Source organism: Lupinus angustifolius, chromosome LG12 (genome assembly GCF_001865875.1).
Source record: "Lupinus angustifolius cultivar Tanjil chromosome LG12, LupAngTanjil_v1.0, whole genome shotgun sequence".
Lineage (NCBI taxonomy): Eukaryota > Viridiplantae > Streptophyta > Magnoliopsida > Fabales > Fabaceae > Lupinus > Lupinus angustifolius.
The window spans coordinates 5,256,005-5,278,861 of record NC_032020.1 but is presented as its reverse complement, the minus strand read 5'-3'; positions in this window follow the sequence as shown (position 1 = coordinate 5,278,861).

The following is a 22,857-nucleotide window of genomic DNA, read 5'->3' as shown; positions in this document are numbered from 1 at the left end:
TACAGTTAATCCAGAGATATTATTCCCTATTTAAGTGATAGAACAAAACTATTAGCATGTTTATGGCAGTGGCGCTAATAACATGAACTTTTGTGAATTATGTTTCTACATATCAACTGTAATTCGATGGAGGATATTTCAAAACTATTTTAGGTGCACAAAACTTTGTATGTAGTAATAATTGATCTTTGCATTTTTTATTTGAAATGATGAAATAATCTATAAGTTAGAGTTTAAGAGATGGTTACAACTACCTACTAAAATAATATCAAAGTTGAAAACGAAAATTAATATTAAAATAAGAATGAGAGGATAATTATTAATGTTTATCGTGAATAACAACTTATTATATTTATAACAAATTATGGATACATATAAGTGAGAGTGATTATGAGGTTGTTGGATGAGTACTTATCAAATTTAACTATAAATAGACCTTCTTAGTCCTTATTTATCACATAAAAAAACGTCTTCTGCAACGTTGGTAAAGAATTGAGCAACACACAAAGCATTAATATCATATTATTTGCTTGTTGCTCCTTTCTTTGCTAATAGTGCGGAAGCCTTTTTTTTTTGTTATGCACAACATGCTTAAGAAGAATGAATTTTGATCTTATATCATATTAGACTTTAGTGAAGAAATGAAAAATAAAATTTATTGATTGAAATTGAGCAACAAATTTTGAAATAGTTATAAAAGAACCATAGTTTTATATAAGCATTACAGGAATAAAATATTGATACTTTGTGTTTTGCTCATTTCTTTATCAATATTCGAGAATACTTTTTTTGTGTGGCCAACTGAGGATTTAGATGGTTTACTTATAGTTGTGGTTGATAAGTACTTATCTAACAACTTGATAATCACTCCTACTTACATGTATCCAAAATTTGTTGTAAATATTATAAGTTATTTGTAATCCTATTTTCGTTTTCTATTTTGATTATAAGTTATTGCTTTAATCGATTACTTTGTATAGTTGTTTTAATTGTAATAATATGTTTCTATACTATAATGTTATAACCCTGATATATCTGTTAGCTCTGTATATTTGCCTTGATCTCAGTTGCTTGTCCTGCAAGAAACCGAATCTATTTGTGTAATCTGAGCTATTTTAATCGATTAAATTGGTTGAGTTAATCGATTATTCTTTCTCTGTTAATCGATTAATCTGGGGTTATTTTAGCATTATTTGTTGTTTGCGAAAAGCAGATACTCTGACCGCTACACCTATTCAACCCCCCCCCTTCTAGGTGTATTTTAGCCACTGATACCTAACAGTATAAAGTAAAGAGGAAAGGGAAAGGAGAGTACACAAGGATTTTATACTGGTTCACCTTCTTGTCCATCGAAGGCTACGTCTAGTACTCTTGCAGCACAATAGATTTTCCACTAAATATTAAGAGTTGTAATTACAATATCTCACCCCAAGATCTCTATGTACCTTACACACTCACTAATACTTATACCATTGGACAACACTTTTCCAAGTTACTCTATCCGCTTTCTATTCACACCCCGTGAAAGAAAGTAATTACAATGAATGAAGAATTTCAATGATGGCTTTGGATTGCCTTTACATGTTTGAAATATAATAACACTTGCAGTCCAATCAACTCTTTTTATATGCTTAGTAATAATGCTCTTTTAACTTTACAAAACTTTGAAACACTTTACTTCAAGCAACTCAGAAAAATAGCTTTGAAAGTTTGAGTTCAAGTTGCTTATAAGTGCAGAAAATTATTTCAGAAAAGTGTAGGAAAGTTGTGAGAAAAGTGTGAAAGAGTTATGAAAGAGTTGTTCAAAGCCTTTAAATAGGCTTCTCAATCACCCAAGGTGCCTTTCTGAAAGTGTAGGAGTTGTTTGGAGTGAAGAGATTTTGTTTGGAGTGAAACCATTTCGTTTTGAAATCTGAAATCTCATTCCACAGTCCTCAATAATCGATTACTGACATTGGGTAATCGATTACCCAAACATACTGCCCACTTAATTTTTAAATTCGAATTTGAGTAATCGATTACACCGTTTGGGTAATCGGTTACTCAACTTTTGTAAAACTGGTAATCTGTTACTCAAATGCAGTAATGGATTACTCTGAACAGTTTTAAGTTGGATAACTCTTTTTCTCTAACATGTAACTTGTTACTTGAATGAAGTAACCCGTTACACATCGTTTCAAAAATTGTTTTAAGTATTTTTAAAGTGTTTCATTATTCTTTAAAAATAGTTTGAGCATTACTACTTTACATAACTAGGAGTTTTAGGATAGAAGTACCTATAGAGACTTAATCTAATTTTCTTGAAGCTTTATTCTTCTTTGTCTTCATAACTATTCTTCCTTTTCTTCTTTTTGGTGATGTTGGTGTCTACATCAAAATCGTGCCAAGGTCAGGAGCAAAGATCTTCTTCACACTATTTATAAATTATAAGTGTTATATCATTAAAATAATTTTAAACAAAAATATTAGCATATTTATGGCGGTGACATTATAAACATAAAGTTTTGTACTTTATGTATCCATATAAGAGCTGTAATTTGACAGAGGACATTTAAAAATATATTTTAGATACACACATCACTTTGTATGCAGTAATTGTTCATCATTGCATTTTTCATATATTTACAACACTCAACTTTTTTATTTTCTGTCATATGCAAGCAACAAATAGTCCACACATAAGTGCGCTAACTCATTGTACAATTGTGAATATATAATTTCTTAAAATAGATACAAGTATTTTCATGATTTTAATATAAAAAAATCTTGAACAAATTGTTCACATATGATATGAGAGAAAAATTCAATCTTCTTTTGAACCTAAGCATGTTATGTAGAACAACAACAAAAAAGTCTTCCCTATTGGTAACGAAGAAGAAAGGAGCAACAAACAAAATATTGATACTTTGTGTGTTGCTCATTTCTTTGTCAACATTGGAGAATACTCTTTTTTTGTGGCCAACTAAGGACTTAGAAAGTTTATTTAGAGTTGAGGTTGATAAGTACTCATCTAACAACTTGATAATCACTCCTACTTATATGTATCCAAAATTTGTTATAAATATTATAAGTTATTTGAATACCTATTTTCGTTTTCTATTTTAATATAATTGTAATAAGTGGTTGTATCTGACTAATCAATTCTATCTTTCAAATTATTGTATAAGTTTTTTAATTTTTATAAAAATAAAAATTTAGAATTTACTTTTTTATAGGGGTTGTTAGGATTTACTTTTTATAATTATCTCTAACATTTACAAATACTTATATAGTTAATCCATAGATATTACTCCATATTGAAGTGATATAAAAAAACTATTAGCATGTTTATGGGCTACTAACATGAACTTTTGTGAATTATGTATCTATATAACAACTATAATTCGATGGAGGATATTTAAAAAATATTTTAGGTACACACTACTTTGTATGCAGTAATTGCTTATCTTTGCATTTTTTATATTAAATGATGAAATAATCTATAAGTTAGAGTTTATGAGCTGGTTACAACTACCTACTAAAATAATATCAAAGTAGAAAACGAAAATTAATATTAAAATAAGAATGAGAGGATAATTATTAATGTTTATCTTAAATAACAACTTATTATGTTTATAACAAATTTTGGATACATATAAGTGAGAGTGATTATGAGGTTGTTGGATGAGTACTTATCAAATATAACTATAAATAGACCTTCTTAGTCCTTATTTGATCACATAAAAATTCTGCAATGTTGGCAAAGAATTGAGCAACACACAAAGCATTAATATTAGATTATTTGCTTGTTGCTCCTTTCTTTGCTAACAATGCGGAAGACTTTTTTTGTTGTAGTTGTTTTGCACAACATGCTTAAGAAGAATGAATTTTGATCTTATATCATATTAGAATTTAGTGAAGAAATGAAAAATAAACTTTATTGATTGAAATTAAGCAACAAATTTTGAATGAGTTACAAAAGAACCATAGTTTTGTATAAGCATTACAAGATGAAACTTAGCTCAACAAACTAAAAAAAAAAGCTAACTAATTAGAAAATAAAAAGGATAATAGAATTAATTAACTAGATTATTTAACACATACTTTATTTAGAACACTTGGAGTTTAATTCTTGAAATCTTCACTTAAAGATAGTTTTACTAAGCCATAAGCTTTAGCTCAACAATTTATTAATGATAAACAAAAATATTAAAATCATGAACACCACTTGTATATGTTTTATTTTTTTATATAAAAGGCGACGTCACACCCACTATTTATTCACGAGAAACCGAAAAACAGAAAATGAAAGTCAGATATAAGTGCTTGAATCTAAAATTAGAAAGTCCCAACCTATTTCTATCAACATCTGTGGATAGAAAAAAAGGCGAGGAATCCCACCACAAATCCACCCTCGACTTCACCCCATAAGCATCCAACTTATCCGCACAAACATTCCCCTCCCTAAAGATATAGGAGACTCTGAACTGCATAGACGAAATGATAGCACTACATTGGTTCCAAAGGCGAAGGAGTTTCCAGGGAGCTTAAAGTTTACCATTGAAGATATTAACCACCATTATAGAATCACATTCCAACCATATAGAGTTCGATCCTTTAGAATTATATGTTTTAAGAAAATATACATTCACAACTATATATTGGGCCAGTAAAACATTAGAAAATAAAATTGCTGCTTGCATATAACAAAAAATAAAAAGTTTAGTGCATGTAATGGTACTTGCATTACAATTTATAAAATATGGTGTGTTTATCTAAATTATTTTTAAATGTCCTCTATCAAATTACATGTTATATGGATACATAATTTATAAAACTTCATATTAGTAGTGTAGAAGTGTCACCGCCATAAGCATGCTAATATTTTTGTTTCAAATTATTTTAATCATTCAAATAATATTAACATGGTATTACAAGAATGCATGTTTATGGATGTAATGTTCTTCATATGAAACTTGGAGTTTGAATGTTGAGAAAGGAAGAAAGAAAATGAGTGAAAGTTAGAGAGAAAAGATGATGATGAATAGTGTATGTTATTAGTAGAAAGTTTAGGTTGTTGATTAACAACCAATTCAACTAATCTACTATTTATAGTAAGTTTTAACTACAAGCTCAATCATACATAATACAAAGCCCAAATCATTTTCCTAAGGTTTAAGCTATTGAATTACAAAGTATTAATCTCAACACTTTCCCTTAATTCAAACTAGCTTGACTAAGAACTTCTAGCTTCCTTCTAAATTTTGGATACATATAAGTAGTGTTAAAATGTTTGCCTACTGCTCCTCTGAAAGATAAAACTCCAACCTTAAATTGTCTTTCTCCGCTCGATCTCTCAAGAAGTGGTACTTTGTATCTATGTGTTTACTGCGACCATGTGACATTGGATATTTAGCCAAACTGATTGCATATATATTGTCCTTGACAATCACTCAAGTAGGATGCAATACATTCAGCTTCAACGTCTTTCTTATAAGATCGATAGCATGGATCTTGATGATGATAGTACTAAGCCTGAGTCTTAGAAAATTTATCATCTAGGGTTTCTATTTTGTAATGTTGCATGATTATGGACAAATTGTTGTTTTGTTGTTTATCTGATTACGTTTGTATGAACATCATTTATGTTTTTTGGTATGCTATGTTACCTTTATGTTTGCTATATACATTTTGTATGCTATATATATATATATATATATATTGTGTTGGACTCTTGGCTTTTCTTCGTTTTGATGAAGTCAAAATGGAGAGAAAAGTTAGAAGAGTGTATTTTTTGTTTAAAATTCTTCCAGGCACATAACTCCAAATCAAAGGGGGAGCATACAAAATAGGGGGAGCATACTCAAGACAAGTCAGAATATGACAAAGTATGCTACTCTCAGAAAACTATACTATCAAGAAGATACTAGTTTGTCATAATAAAAATGGGGGAGATTGTGAAGAAGATCTTGCTCCTGACCTTGGCATGGTTTTGATGGATACACCAACATCACATAAAAGAAGAAAAGAAAGAATACTTATGAAGACAATGAAGATAAAGCTTCAAGGAATTAGAATCTAAGTCTTTATGTACTTCTATCCTTATACTCTATTATATAGAAAATAGTAGTAATTATAGGTGTCAAAACGAGCTACCCGGACGGGTTCGGGCTAGCCCACATTTGGTTTGGGCTAAGTCGGGCCGAACTAAAAAGCCCAGATATAATTTATGCATATCAAATTGTAGCCCAAACCCGCCCTAAGCGGGTTGCGGGTTATGGCGGGCCGGCCCTCATAAACTAAAAAAATAATTTTTTTGAAATTTTTAACATATTTAATCTATTCAAAAAAATGTGTCATTTGATATTAACGTATAACTTTTCTTAACATATTTGTTATGCCAAATGCAACCAAACTTATAGATCTAATGCATTTAGTTTGAGTAAAGACGTGATGTTAAGTCCACGTGTATGATTTTTAACATAACTCTTTTATTAAGTCTATCATTTCTATTGGACTCTCATCTCTAATAAAAATATTATCTTTTGTATGTTCTTTATCAACACTTTCATTGTGAACTATTATATTAAATTTGGTGGTGTAAAGTTCTCTATGATAAAAAATTTATGTTGATTTTAGTTTTGTTGTAAACATTATTTTCTTTATTATATTTTTGTGGTAAAGTTAAATCTAATTAAATAAATAATAACATAATAATTATTATCTATTTTTTATTATAAGTTGTTTTGTAAATTTTCATTTAGTGCTTATTACCAAGTCAAAAGTCTCAAAAAAGATTAAAACATATAAGTAAAACGGGTAGCCCAAACCCATCCGGGTAAGCCCGGCCCGAGCCTGGATTTATAATAGTCCGACCGGGCCGGGCTAAAAAGCCCGGATTTAATAAAAAGTACCTAAAATGATACCTAAGACCTATAAATTTTCGGGCTTTGGCGGGCCAGCCCGACCGGGCCCGCCCGTTTTGACAGCTCTAGTAGTAATGCTCAAAAGTATTTTAAAAGAAAATCGACAATTACAAGTATAAATGAAAACAATTTTCAAAATACTATGTATCAGGTTATTGTGATTATGTAACAGGTTACCATAACTAGATAATAGGTTACATGAGTGAGAAACGACTTATCCAACAAAAATTGATCAGGGTAACCCATTACACCCTTTTGAGTAACCGATTACACAATATGGTAAACAATTACTCTGTTGGGCAGAACATTTGTGTAATCAATTACAACCTGTGAGTAATCGATTATAGCCTATGAAAATCAATTACTCAATTGGAAAGAATGTTTGGGTAATCGACTACTGAGAGTTGTTGCACCTGTTCTCAGATTCAAACTACACAACTTTCACCCCAAACGAAATGGTTTCATTCCAATCGAATCTTAACTTTTCATAGAGGTGTTATGGTTGATTAAAAAGCCTATTTAAAGGAATTGAAACTCATTATTCATAACATATAACTCACATATACAATTTAAACTTTTCTGAAATGCTTGTTGTTCATTTTTTGCAACTTGTTCTTAACTTTCAAAATATACTTTCTGATGTTGCCTTAAGTGTTGTTTCAAATTTATTCAAACCTTCTGAGCATCAGTACTAAAGTGTATAAAGAGTTATTGGATTGCAAGAATTCATAGTTTTAAATCTTGTAAAAGCAATCTTTGCCATAGTTAAAGTTTTCTTCATTCAAAGTGTTACTTTCTTTCACAAGGGTGTGATAAGAAAGAGGATAGAGTCACTTAGAAAGGTTGTTTTCCAAAGAGTGATATAGGTATTAGAGAGTGAGTAAGATACAAGGAAATCTCAAGGTGAAAATTTATAATTTCTACTCTTAATATCTAGTGAAGAAATCTCTTGTGTTGCAAGAGTACTGGATGTAGCCTTCGGTAGACAAGAAGCTGAACTAGTATAAAATCTCTAAGTATTCTCTTCTCCCTTAACTCCTTAAATTTACTTGATATTTTCTGCATAACTTTTTCGCTCCTATTAACACTTGAATTTTGCAGAAAAATATGTCATACTTTTTAAACAACTAATTCACCCCCTCCCCCTTAGTTGTCATCTCAATCTTACTATTTCCATATAATTCCACATATCGTGCCTTAAAAGGATAACTTACTCTCTCTTTGTTTTTGTATATTGTGTACTGGTATGTGTTATGATTATACAAATAACAAGCAATACTTCTTCCCTAGAGAGGGTAAAGGACAAGGTTCCCATTAGCTTGGGAATATAGTGTTGGTCGGTGATGTAATCATATTCTGGATACTTGATATTTTGGATGATTGGTAAAGAGGTTACTTTATGTGTTTTGTTTTTGTGTATTGTGGGTACCTTATTGTAAGGATGAAATTAACTTTTGAAATCCTGATAGGAATACATGTTTTACTTTGAGATACTTCAAGTTGTTTCTATGTATGTAACTAAAACTAACTAGGAATTGTATTTCTATAAAATGAATATCTATACATAGTCATGAAATGAGCACAATTGATTCTTGGAAATAATTTCTCGTTTTGTTCACATAATCATAGAGAGTGCACTTGAATTGTTGAAGTTTTAAAAATATATTGTTATGTCGTATGGGTCATTGTTTTAATTAGAAACTCATAATTATTAAACATATCCACAATGAATAAAATTGATGAAGGGACAAATTTATAGGCATAAATAGGTGTTGAGTAATAAATAACATAAAATTTAATTTTTTTATTCACAAAAGAATCGGGATGTTAAATTTAATTTATTTATTCACAAAAGAATCGGGATTTTTTTATTCATAAAATAGGTTATGGCCTTACATACTTCTATTCTGTGACTCTAATTGGTGTGATTGTTTGTAATGGTTGTGTTGGTTTCTTTGGTATTGATATCTTATATTATATGCATCATTTCTAATGTGTGTGCAATGGAATAACAATGCCAACAATGCTGCTATTCTGGCACAAATGGCGGGAATCCTCCAAGCCATTTATCTAAATCAGAATCAAGTTCCAACTTCTTACTAAGGGCTTGATGAACTTTGTAGACACAATCTTCCTTCCTTTACTTGTGGATATGCCCATGATGATGCTAATAAGTGGATTCAAGAATTAGAGAGAATCTTCAGAGCAATGACATATACTACTATACAGATGGTGACCTTTGCTATATACATGTTAAAGGAAGAAGCAGAAACTGGTGGGAGTACGTTAGAACACAATTAGAAGTAGAGCAACGATTTTCTATCTGGGTGCTTTTTAAAGAGAAGTTCTTATAGAAATATTTTCCCGATGATCTAAGGAGAAAGAATGAAATTGAATTCCTCCAATTGGAGCAAGGGAGCATGTGTATAGGTGAATATGCAGCAAAAATTCAGGAGCTTGCCAAATTCTCCCCGTACTATAATTAGAACCTGGATGAATGCTCTAAATGTGTAAAATTAGAGAGTGGTATGAGGCCAGAATTGAAAAAGGTGTTTGGCCACTATGAGATTCGTGATTTCCCAACCCTTGTGAATAAGTGTCGCATTTATGAAGATGATTCCAAGGCCGAACAAGATGCAGTGAGGAGTGTAGTTCCCCTAAAGAGTTATGGTCCCCAATGGAATACTATGCAAAATCGGGGAAAGGGAAAATGCACCAAATCAACCGCAAGCCTTACCGCCCACCATTTGGACACACAGGGTCTACTTTTATACCCCAAAACTCTTAGTTCTCCACTTTTTGAAATCAGTACCAACAACAAACTAGAGCTCCTCAATGTAATAAGTGTCACTACTATTACCATGGAACGATGTGCCCAAGAATAGGTAGTGGATGCTTCCGATGCCAAGACCCTGGACATTTGAAAAAGGATTGCTCCAATATTGAGAATTTATAGTTAGTAAACTCATATTGGTTAATGGTGTGATAGATTCTGTGAATGTTGTGATATCCTAAGTATATGTTTGTTGGGTCCCATAGGGCTTTGTAACTCACCTAGAGGGGGCGAATAGGTGGTACGGTACACAATTATTGTCACAAATTTATACACTATTTATTCAATTAAGCACATCTATAATCGATTAACTAAACACTTTAATTGATTCTTTAGTTCTTGTTCTATGAAAAAAGTATTCTTCGATGTCCAAGATTACCAAGATTCAACTAAACTTATATGCACTTCTTTTAAATGATTAAAAATAGTGAATGCACAATACAGAATATTCAATTTACACAAAATGATATGCATGTCAAGTTAAGTAAATTAAGTAATATGGAAATTTAAAAAGATCAGGGATAAGAAGAATGAGACACGACTTTTTATCCTGGTTCGTTTGCGGTCCACTACAAACTACATCTAGGCATCCCCTTCTGATCTTGGGAGATTTTTCTTCACTATGGAATCCATATGTACTCTTACGACCAAGCTTCCAATACAAGATGCAAGACGCTACTTCCTTGGAACCTATGAACTTGACAACCTTGGTTTGACCATTCTATCTTGCCTACTAAGATCTCCTATTCTTTCGCAATTAGGCCTTGGCCTAGGTATCGCTCAAACTTATTCTTTATCAATAGTGATACCAATCACACCAAGAGAATGTGTTATTGTCTTGTCAAGATATCTTTCAATTTATATGTGTAGATAAATGTGTAGATTTATCACTATTCTAGAATTCTCACAATTAAAATACAGAAAATGTGAGATGCAAGGTTTCTATTTACAAAATATTTAACAATTAAGCTCAATGGGTATATTTCTAAATATTCACCTTTTTCTCTTTTTTCAAAAGAACACTTTGAAAATCTCTCTAAAGACATGAAAGTGAAAGAGCTTAAGATTTTCAGAATAATATATAATTTGTTTTCCGTATTTGTGTTCTAACTCTATGAATCAATGTTCATGTATATTATTAAGCAATATGAAAAACTTGGGTAAATATACCATTCTATTTTCAGTTGTAGTTAATTGATTATCCCTTAAACTTAATCGATTAACGGGTTCTTGAAAATACTAGAAAATAGAAAAAACAACAAACTTTAATCGATTAAACTCATACTTAATCGACTAACGGGTTCCCAAGAATTCAATACTTAATCGATTAAAAAATCTCTTAATTGATTAATGATTTTACAGAAGATATTTCAATGATATATGAACCTCTTACATGATTTATAAAAGTATGATGCATGAATTCGAATGATGAATGATTTAAAACTCTTTTTAAATGCATCCAAAAGAATATAATAATGTATGTATGCATGTGCATGTAAATCATGTATATATGTGTGTAAGTCCCATTTTATTTATGATTGATTTTAGCTTGTGAGACTTCCAGAGGCTCATCCCAGCCTAGACTCTTACTAAGCAAACATCTTAAGACCTAATAAAGATATAAAATACTTAGCCTCTAGATCTTCTTGAATGTTTTGCCTTGTATGAACATGAGTCTTGACTTTATTGATTACTTTTTTGTTTGTTGATTTGTTCATCCCTTCAAGCTTGTCCTTGTTCATTAATCTTTGTTATCGATCCTTATCTTTATCAAACTTTGTCTTTCATCAACCTTTGTCTTCATCAAAATCTATATGATGCATGTTTGCATACACAATCTGCTCATTCATGCATGTTTGCATCTTCAATATTTGTTAATGGTGTGAATGTTGTGTTTGGGAAGAATTTTATAATTAATTATAATTGTCTTGATTTATAGTTGATGTAGTTGAAATGAAATGACTGATGTTGATGGTACATACACTTACGCATGTACATAAAAATATAATGTAAATATAGTTACAGTACATGAATATAATGAATTTGACATACATTCATCCTAGCATTGGAGGAAGGTTTATGGCGGAATGGCAAGATTCAGGATAGAAATATCTTGGGAAATGAATAGGGGGTTAATAATGATGAGTCATCAAGAAAACCTTGAGGGTTGCTTGGGTAGGGTTTAGTCTAGTGATGATCCAAGCTGATCCCCTATAGATCAGGATAGCCTTCTTTAACCAATTGATTCTGACACCCCCTTTGAGTTATCTGGATCGATGAGAGAGCTCCTGGTACGAGAGTCTCCTGGTCTGATAGGTGTACTTGATTATTATATTATGTCGTACAAGATGTCTTCTACTCCCGGTTGCTTTTCAAAAGGAGTTGACTTGAAAAATAATGGAAGTTGAGTTGAAAACTAAAAGGTTGAATATGGATCATATACATTGCATTTGACATTGACCTAGTTGGGGATATATTGCATAGTTTATGCACTATGTTTCATTAGATCAAGTTCAATGTTTGGAAAATGTTATTGTTTATTTTATGATATGATTGTTTATATTGTGTTATAATCATTTATGTTGTGTTATGATCGTTTATTTTGTGTTATGATTGTTTACGTTGTGATATGCTTATGTTGTGGTATATTGTTTATTTTATGTTATGATACTTAATTTCCATATAATTCCACATATTGTGTCTTAAAAGGATAACTTAGTCACTCTTTTTCTTTTGTATATTCTGTACTGATATGTGTTATAATCATACAGATAACAAGCAATACTTCTAGAGGATCAAGATCCCATTAACTCAGGAATATAGTGTTGATCGATGATGTAATGAAATTTTGGATACTTGATTTTCTGGAAGATTAGTAAAGGGGTTACGAAGCAATGGTATCGAAGCAATTACCTATTACATAATTATTAAGTACCTTTGAATACCATCTCGGTTTTGTGGAATAAATTCCAACACCGGTTTAATGGTATTCTAATATATAAAAGTGATGAATAGTTAGTTGTTAAAAACAAAAGAATAATAAATTTAGTGACCTTTATTTATTTACTCCCTTTCGGGTTCATTTTATTTAACAAACCAAACTTCTTCCTTAAGGAAGGTTGGTATTAAAAAATAAATAAAATGCGAAAAGTAAATAACAATAAATAAAAGTTAGTAAGTTAGTTTCATCACTTTTGTATATTAAAAGGTGTTTTCAACAAATAAATTTATTGATAACACTTTACTATTTTACAATTTACACCTCTTTCAAGATTCAATTGTAGTATAGGATAGGGTTATGTCGAACCACAAGGAATTGCCTAATAAAATAAATCATATGAATATGTCAATGCACAAATAATGGGTTGANTTTTTCGATTTGATTTGCACATAAATAAATTAACAAGAAAAATAAACTAAGTATTCACAAATTCTTGAGGAGAAAAGATCAATTTGAATAAGGAAAAGATTTCTCAACTTCTTATGAGTTTGAACTACTTAGACACATTCTTATGTTTTAATTTTATTAACTCTAAACACCAAGTTCTAAAATCCTCCTTTTAGTGTATGTCCTAAAATGGTAGAACGATAATCACTTATATTTAATGATTAAAATTCAAACTTTTTTAAATGAAGAAGAAGTAGAAAGTACATAATCATATTCAAAAGAAATTGTTAGGAGCATGAGCCATCCATCCAAGGATTGGATGCTTTTGAGTTCCAAATGAGAGTACAAAATTGATTTTTGCATCTCATTTGCCTTCTCCTTTTCTCCTCTTGAATTCTAAACTAAAGTTATAAACTTACTGGAAATAAAGCTCCTAAGAACTAAGAACAAGAAGAGAGAACTTCAGAGAATTTCTAGGCAGAATGTGTAATCAAGTGTTTGATATATTTTGCTCGAATGAAATGGTCTCTTATTTATAGGCCTCTCTGCTGGACAAGTGAGCTGTTTGGCTGGATTGCTAAGCAGCTGACCAAACCCTTCAACATGGCTTTGGTCCCTTGACCAAGTACCTTAGTCACCTCCTTGTGCTTGACTCATCAAAGCTAGTTGTGGGCTATGAAACCAGCTATTGTGAGCTACTTCTGAAAAGCCTATGGTGGGCTACTTGAGGTGAGGTCATGGATGACTTCATGGTCTGCTTGATGGTTAAGTCAAGTCTGATGCACACCGCTCAGCGCACCTACTTCACCGCTAAGCTGCTTGCAGCTTCTGACTGCGCTGACTGGGACGCGGCCTGGTGCTTGTTGATCTGGTTAGGAGTCTGGTTCTCCGCTGAGCTGCTTGGTTGGACCGCTGAGATGCTTGTTCAGCAGCTTGGACTTGTGCCAAGCTAGTGTCTGACCGTGTCAAGCTGAATTTCTGATTGTGGTAGGTCTAGTCTGGTGCTAGGTTGAGCGGCTAAGCAGGTCCGCTCAGCTGCCTGGTTGAGCAGTTTGGTCCAGGTCAGGCTAGTAGCCAGGTCAAGCTGGTGTCCATGTCAGCTCAGCGGGGCTTGGTCCATGCTTAGCTGCCTGATTGAGCACCTTGGTTTTTGACTTCTTTGTCTTTTTTTACCATGAGTCTCTTTTCTCTTCTTTTCTTCATTCTAAATCCTACAAAATACATAAAAAAGAAATACACATACAAATATACAAGATTATGATATTTTATACAAAAAGTATTGTTTTAAGTTGGTTTTTATCCAATTATGCTTAAGATAAGTGCCATAAAATTGTATGAAATTTAGGTATGTTTGGCACTTATCAATCATATCTAAGTTAGAATGATTAAGGGTTTATATATGACTTTGTCATGCTTGTAATGTATGCTTATATGTCATTTGAGTTAAATTCTTGATTCTTGTGTATAATTGAATTCATGATTGTTTTGCATGTTTAGTAATGTATTTTAGTATCTTAGGATAGATCTTATTTTATCATTCACCTAGAACCTCACGAAAATGACTTAAATCTGAGTTATTGTTGCAAGTAATCGATTATGACATGGTATAATCGATTACCTGGGAAAAAAAGTTTTCAAATAATCGATTATGGGTATCTATTAATCGATCACCTGGGGAAATTTTTAAAATTTCTAAATAATCCCTCCTCCATAATCGATTACCATATGTAGATAATTGATTATCGACACTTGTGATTCAGGTTGAAGTATGCATTCCATGATTCATTAGCATAAACTCTAATTCCTCAATCTGTGACCCACGCTTCTAAAATTTCTACAAAATAGTTCTCTTAAGTCAAAATTAGTGAAATCCTTCTCTCCAATACATAATCCCTTCATTCAATCTTCTCCAATTTCACCAAAATAAATTTTTTCCCTCAGTTTCCAATTAAGAAACCCTAAACTGAATTTGAAGAATTGATTAGGATAATCAATTACACTATCCCTTTCTGCAAAAATGAGTGATATGCGACCTCATTGTGAGAAGAATTCGGCAAAATGCACCTGAACATCAGAAATCGGTGGTCCCTCACTTGATAGAATAGGCAAAGCATCTGCAAGGAGTAATCTTATTATGCTCCAAATCTTTAGGCTAAAAGATTGGCCAAGTTCTTGGACAGAAAAAAAACATACATCAAATATGTTGACCTCACTTGGATGGTACAGGAAAGGTTTGAATTTCCACACTATCTGGAGGCATAAGGAGTGTCTAACTTTACTGAGTTGAACGGTGATATCTCTCATTCCTTAGTTAGGAAATTCTATACAAATTTTCAGTACAAGGATGATTTTTACATGTCATTAGTTAAGGGGAAACTTTTTTAATTTGGATGTGGAGCTATTTTTTATTTTCAGGGGACTGACTAGTGATGGGGCTCCTCTTGGAGATTTCCAAGACGAGTCCTACGAAACATTTGACTGGGAAGAAAGGTATAAGTCATGTCTCAAAGGAACTCATATCTATATTCAGAGAGAGGCGACAAAGGTTAGAGTGTTTTCAGTTGAGAACATGTTAATACATTACATCATTGCATACATTTTAGTTCAGTGAAATACCAATCATGCTCAACCAACAATCAACGACTTTAAGTTTATGTTTTCCATTAAGGAAGGAATAATGGTAATTTGGCCTGCTGAGATCCTGATGATTATGTTTGGGATAACGTCTTCCTCAAGACAACTGATATATGGAATTTTCATTTCCATAATCATTTATTATTTGGGTATTGATGCTTCAAATGAGGAGATTATGAATGTGAATTCCTTAAAGAACTTGGTAAGGGACAATCTGATACATAAGATGAGAATTTACAAATATGGTGGATATTGGAAGTATCAAGAAGATCACACCACTGTGAATCTTTAGATGATGGATGAAGAAGATGTTGGTATTCTAAATGAGCAGAACCCGAAACAACATGTCGCGGCATCAAATGAGCCTCGTGAACCACCATTTCGGTTAGCTCATCTTAATGCCTTGGAGCAACATCTTATTGCTCGTATTACACTTGCTTTCAATCAATAACGGATAATATGAGGACGGAGTTCCAACAACAAGAGGAAAGGATGATTTAGGAGATAGAGTGCATTGACTTCATTAGCAGAACTGTTGAGGATTTACCACCATCACCTCTACCTAACAACTAGTCTAGCTTAGGATTACATAGTGTGTCCTAGTTAGGTGTTAGTTTGTGTGTGTGTGTGTTTTGAGTTGTTATATTCTGAACTATTTGGATATCTTTATAATAGAATATAAGTTATGTTTCATGTGTCTTAATAGGTGTTAGTCTGTTGCGCGACCTCTTGGAGTCGCCAAAACATTTTTCAATCAAAAATGTATAAAAATGTTTTGTCCCAACAACGTTGGGCATTAGACTTTGATATCCAGGTTCAATAGTCGGTTACAAATCAGGGAAGCCATTAGCATCTCGTCTGTCCATCATTAAATGGTACCCTGACTAATTGCATGAATTAAATACCCTTAATTTATAAAAACTAAATTACTTAAAACAAAATATTTATTTTTTATTTTTTTGTCTGACACGAGTTCATCTTGCTCCGTATCCCTAGGTGCAATAGGGAAATCGAGACTGCATACTTCTAGTTGTGAAAATGTTTGCATTTATTCGTTTGATTTGATTAAAATTTTATAAATTATTTAAATTGATCGAAGGGGATTAATAGAAAAAGAGTCGACATAGGTCACTTACCCTCTTTCTGTTTCGATAAATAACAGAGGCAATACTAATGATCACAATCGCTTCTCAGCTCGAAGGGAAAGAAAGATGTGGCATTAGTCATAACCTCGTTATTGAATCCTCTTTAAAACATGTTTATTTTTTTTAACAAAATTATTTTTATATGTTTGGTAGATGAAATGTTTATTGTAAAAATATTTATTATATGGTATAAAAATTACATAGTTGTAATTCAAATTCAAAACTTGATTTTTTTTCTTTAAAGTATTTTAAGATTGAAATTCGAATTTAATAAAAATCATAAATTGAAAAATTCGAATTTGAATACTTTTTATTTTGGGTCACCTAAATATACCATTTTTAGATAGAAAATACCCATAAACACTTATTTTCTTTTTATTTGTCATTTTCTTTAAAAGTATTTTGGACTGGAAAAAATTTGGTGTTCACAGCCACCCTTCTTTACTTGTTGCTTATTGGATGACACACAAAGTCAGGTTCAAGTGATGTCATGATAAGTAACTATTAAAGAAATGAACGCTAATTTTGTCGAGGTACAAAAGATTTTCTGTCGGGGGATAGGGAGTTAGGATTAACCAAGAATGCAAGTTGGTACTGCTGAATATTGGAAAATAGTTTTACATCAGGCATGCGTCTAGAATGATTGACTTTGACTTCGAGATCGTTAAGCATGTGGTCCTCGGATGAATAGTATAATGGTATGATTGTTTGGAATATGTGGTGCATGAAGTTCAATGTTGATGTTTATACTTAGTGATTAATGTACAAGTTTGACTATGCATTTGACTGACATGGGTATTCGTAATGATGCTTATGATGCATGAGATCAAGGGTTTGCTTGTGTATTCATGCTACGTATGCTTGTGCATGAGACAATGTTTTTGATCGAAAGTAATTTGATTGGATAAAAAAGTATTGGCTGTGAAATTGTGATTAGGGAATATGTGTGTATAATGTTTTTAGAGTATGTTATATATGCATGAACCTCATATTGATGCTATTATGACTAACGTTAATATGCATTGATTTAAATATTGATATGCTTCAATGTATGTATGTCTTGTATATGTATTGTTTGAATGTAATGGAATAAGGATATAGACACAAGCATGAATGTCCTAATGTATTACTCATGGTTTATATTTTATATTTTTGTGGATGAAATTCATCAACTTTTATAGACTCGACTGAAGCGATCCTTGATGCGTGTTGTTGATTGGTGCCATAACTTTCCATCAAACTTGCCCCAGTATGATCTGAAGATGTCTTACCGTGATCCATAAATTTTCTACAGTATAATCTAGAGGACAATGACAAAACCCAGTCATAGTGTCCTAGTGTGCCTATTGTGAACTCTTGTCTCCAGCCTCGATTCTCCAAAAAACAGCCCTAGTTTAGGTAACTGGAGGATGAGTAGTAGTAAGTCTCCACTTTGAGGGTGTTCATTTCATTTTTCCTAATTTTTGCCCATAATACTTTATATAGATATCTGTGAGGAATTCTATCTCTCTCTCTGTAAGGATGCTAACTCGTCCTTTTGGGTTTTTCGACTAAGCATTGCTCTCCTTTTCTTAGATTGCCCATGTGGGTTTTCAACCTAACACTCGTTTTGTTTTTTTAAACACCCTTAAGTAAAATTGTCTCAAATTTAAGCTTCATGAAATTCTTCGATTCAAGAAAAATGGGACCTACCCAAAAATTGCTCTAGTGTGAGGTACACGGAGAGTTATCCTTCTACTCATGTTGTCCTTTCGGAGTATAATTTGAGAGGCCTTCCACGAGAATTATGCCAAAAAAACTGCCCTAGTTTGAGTGACTATTCTTCCTTTGATTTAGTGCTCTTTATTTCATGCACAACTCTTTAAGAAGAAATACTAAAAACAATGATCATGCAAACTTGGTAAGTATTTGAGCTATAAGTGATGATAGGAGAATTGAATATGAAATTGAAGTTGTATTTGGGGTTTGAGTATTGATGTGGTGATTATGATGGTGATCTTTAGGAGATAATGTATTTCATACAATAAATATGAGACATTTTCTCAAAAAATTAGTTTAGTGGAGTCAGTGTTTCCTTGCTATGGTGTGAATCTTAGGCAAATCAATTCTCAACAAGGTCTTTTTAAGCTTGTATCGTGGTATGGCTAAGGACTTCCAAGAAAATGATATAAGGCTCAAATATGTGTTTCTCATACCCATTTTTCCTTTATGCTATCTCATTTGTCCTACTTTTCAGTGGTTTTCTAACATGACATTCAATTACTAGGATTTTATTTAATTTTTGTAATATAATAGGCTAATGTTGTAACCTTCCCCGACATGATGAGAATGTTTCTTTTGACACTATTTCATAGTGCAATTTTTTTCCCCTAACTTTTGCTTGAGACATTGAGGATTCTCATCGACCTTTTACTTTTTTTAATTTATTTTGCACTTTGACCAACAAACAATTTTGTTTGGCTTGACTTTTAATTTTTTATCCTATGGGTCATAAGATCTTATTCATTTCCTAATAATTGAATATCAATGAAAACTTATGAAAAACTACCCTCCCCGTGATATTGATGTTTTATAGGTCAATCACAAGAGATCTCATTTCATAATGTCTATGGCCCAAACGGGGTGACTAATGATATCTTCTTAGTGTTTGGGAATTACCATAGAAGCTTTGTGTCATCAGAAAGGTTTGTCTAAAGATCCACACCACCTTGGTCTTACATTTGCATCGTCTTTTATAGGACTTTTTTATCTTGTATCTCACGTTAATACATGATTTTTTTTGTTTGAGTTTATTATATTATGTTTTTTTCGGAATAAATATAGTTAGTAGGATTAATATCGTTGGTAGGATGAGGTACGAGATGATAAAATTTGTATGATCAATGCATTAATATATACTTATAAAAGGAAGTATGAGTGAATGGAGGAGTAATTGGGATTGAGTTGGATAATTGAAGTCTTCAAAATGATGAGAAGCTTTTTGAACCAGTTCTTGAGGTGTATCAATATGGGCAACTTGTTTATTTATTTTTTTTTTCTGCTGGAATGCTTCAGTCGGGTCCAACAATACCATTTTTTTTAAAATCGATTTTCAACTCATGAACGCCCTTTGACAATGGACCATGAAATGTATGAGGTGTATGAATAAATGAATGCATCTGATGTTGCATAAATGAATTCTTTCGAATAATGTGTGGTGTATGCAATTCATGGTGTATGATAAATATATGAATGTATGAATTGGTAAGTGAATGATATATTTTTAGGTTTTTTATATGAATGTATGAATTGGTAAGTGAATGATATATTTTTTGGTTTTTTATATGAATGTCTGGATGAATATTTGAATGATTAATTAATTTTTTACAATGAATGCATGTATGTATGAGTGCATGAACATAAAGTATAATGATGTTAGTGCATTTTTTGGCCCCTTGGGTGTGGTAGTGTGTATTTCAGGGTAATGTAGCCCTTATTACAATATAATAAAATGTCATGGTACATTTGACATCTATAATATTGTTAAGGCTAACTCAGAGTTAAACGATTAAACTTCAAGCTTATTAAGGTGATAGAAAAATCATGTTTAGGGCGTTGAATCCATCGAATGGAATGTAAATTATCCCTAAGACGTCGAGCCCGTCAAGGGGAATGTTATGGAAATTAGCCACCCTTGTGGAACAAGGACATTGAAGTGCAATGACATCCTTATAATTATCAGGCATGAACACACTTATTAGGAAAAAAAGTCCCAATTTATAATAGAATATAAGTTATGTTTCCTTTGTCTTAATATGGTACACATACAAGGTTATAGATAGCATATAGGTCATAACCTTAAGGCGAGGTAATAGGTCTTGATTAAAGTGGACTCGATAATGCTCTAGACTTCTAAAGGTTACCAGATTGCATCCAATCATAAAAGAAAGAAAACCAAATATCATGGATTAGTTATTAGAAGAGACTAGCTCCCCAAGCGGCTAACTCACAATACTTAGGAACAATTTGGGTGGTCCATCACGCTAATACTAGATGTGACGCAATGTCACTTACCGGCAAAACAGATGTCCCTCCTATATCAGACTTACTCTCTAATACTCGGGTTTAGGGTATATGTGTGTGCCAACTCAAGTGTATGTGTAAGTGTGTGAAGAGACATACCAATTTTAAATAGATTACACATCCAAAAGCTACATAAAAGATAGTTAAATATTTAAGAATTACTAACTGAATTGAAAAAAAGATGAATGCATGTATTATTTATTTTATTTTTTGTAAAGAAATAAAAAATAAGGGTATTAGGATCAATGCAAAAAGTTGAATTGGCCTGACACTCTTAAAAAAAATCCTCAACAAACTCACCAGTTGTCGCGCCCCAATTTTCGGTCGCACGACCTCTTAGAGTCGCCATTACATTTATTTAGTAAAAAATATAGAAAAATCTTTTGACTCAATAACATTGGGCCTGAGACTTTGATATTCAGGTTCGGGAGTCGGTTATGGATCAAAGAAAATATTAGCACTTTGTCCGTCCGTCATTAAATGGTACCCTAACAAATTTCATGAATTAAATACCCTTAAATTATAAAAACTAAATTACTTAAAACAAAATATTTATTATTTATTTTTGTGTCTGACAAGAGTTCATCTTGCTCCTAAGTATCCCTAAATGCAATAGGAAATTCAATACTACGTAGTTATAGTTTTGAAAATGTTTGCATTGATTCGTTTGTTTTGATTAAAACTTTATAAATTACTTAAATTAATCGAAGGGGGATTAATCGGCGAAGAGTTGACATAGGTCACTTACCCTTTCTCCGCTTCAATATATAACAGAGACAATACTGATGACTGCAACCGCTTCTCGGCTCGAAGGGAAAGAAAGATGTGACATGAGTCATAACCTCGTTATTGAATCCTCTTTAAAACATGTTTATTTTTTTTAAGAAATTATTTTTATACGTTTGATAGATGAAATGTTTATTATATGATATAAAAATTACATAGTTGTAAGGTACTAATAAATGATGACTACTCTTATGCATACAATGTAACTCCTACTGTAAAAGTTAATAAGTTAATATCCAATTGTAGAAGCAATTGGTTTATTTTTATTGATCAATGAGTTTTTAAAAAACTTGTATTTTATATTAATCTATTAAGATTGCTTTAACAATTAGGATTATTACATAATAAAATGCATTGAGCAGGTATTAGGAATGTACCTGATCCATTTGAAAAAAGAATACATTAAAGAATATTAGTTTTTTATTTTAAAAATAGAGTTATATTATGTATGCTAATTATATTTTACTAATTATATCTTATATACCACTAAAAAGGAACAATTTATAGCGACATTGCTATTTAATTAATATTCATTCCTACTATACTATTAAATATTATTAACAATTAAGAAATGAACAAAAGAAAAGAAAAAGTTACCTACGTGATAATTTATAAATAAATAAAAAAGACATTACATTTCTTCTAAATCCCGTGGCACTTGAATTTGGGAGGCAAATTAGAAATCATAAACAAGAGGTTGGAAAATAACGTAGCCTTCCTTGGATTTTTCTGGATTGTTTTTAATACTTCTTGCTGATGTTTTGTGTATGGATGATTTTGGGTATATTGTGTTAACAATGTACTATTTTTCTTAACACTTTTTCACTCAAATGTGTAACTCTTGCTGGATTTTCTGAATGCATTTTTACTCACTATGATATACATCTATTAATCTTTAAATGTCTTACTTTCATGGGTTTTCTAAATTGCCGTTTTTTCGTGTTCCTTTGGTGTGGAATGTGGTCTCAATTTATAGCAAAATAGATGGCACATGTACGTGCAAAATATAAGAGAATCCTCTCATTGAATCATTGGGAGAGTTAAGGGAAATTATTCCTCTCCACATAAATCAGATTTTTATTAGTTTTAATTCAAATTCAAAAC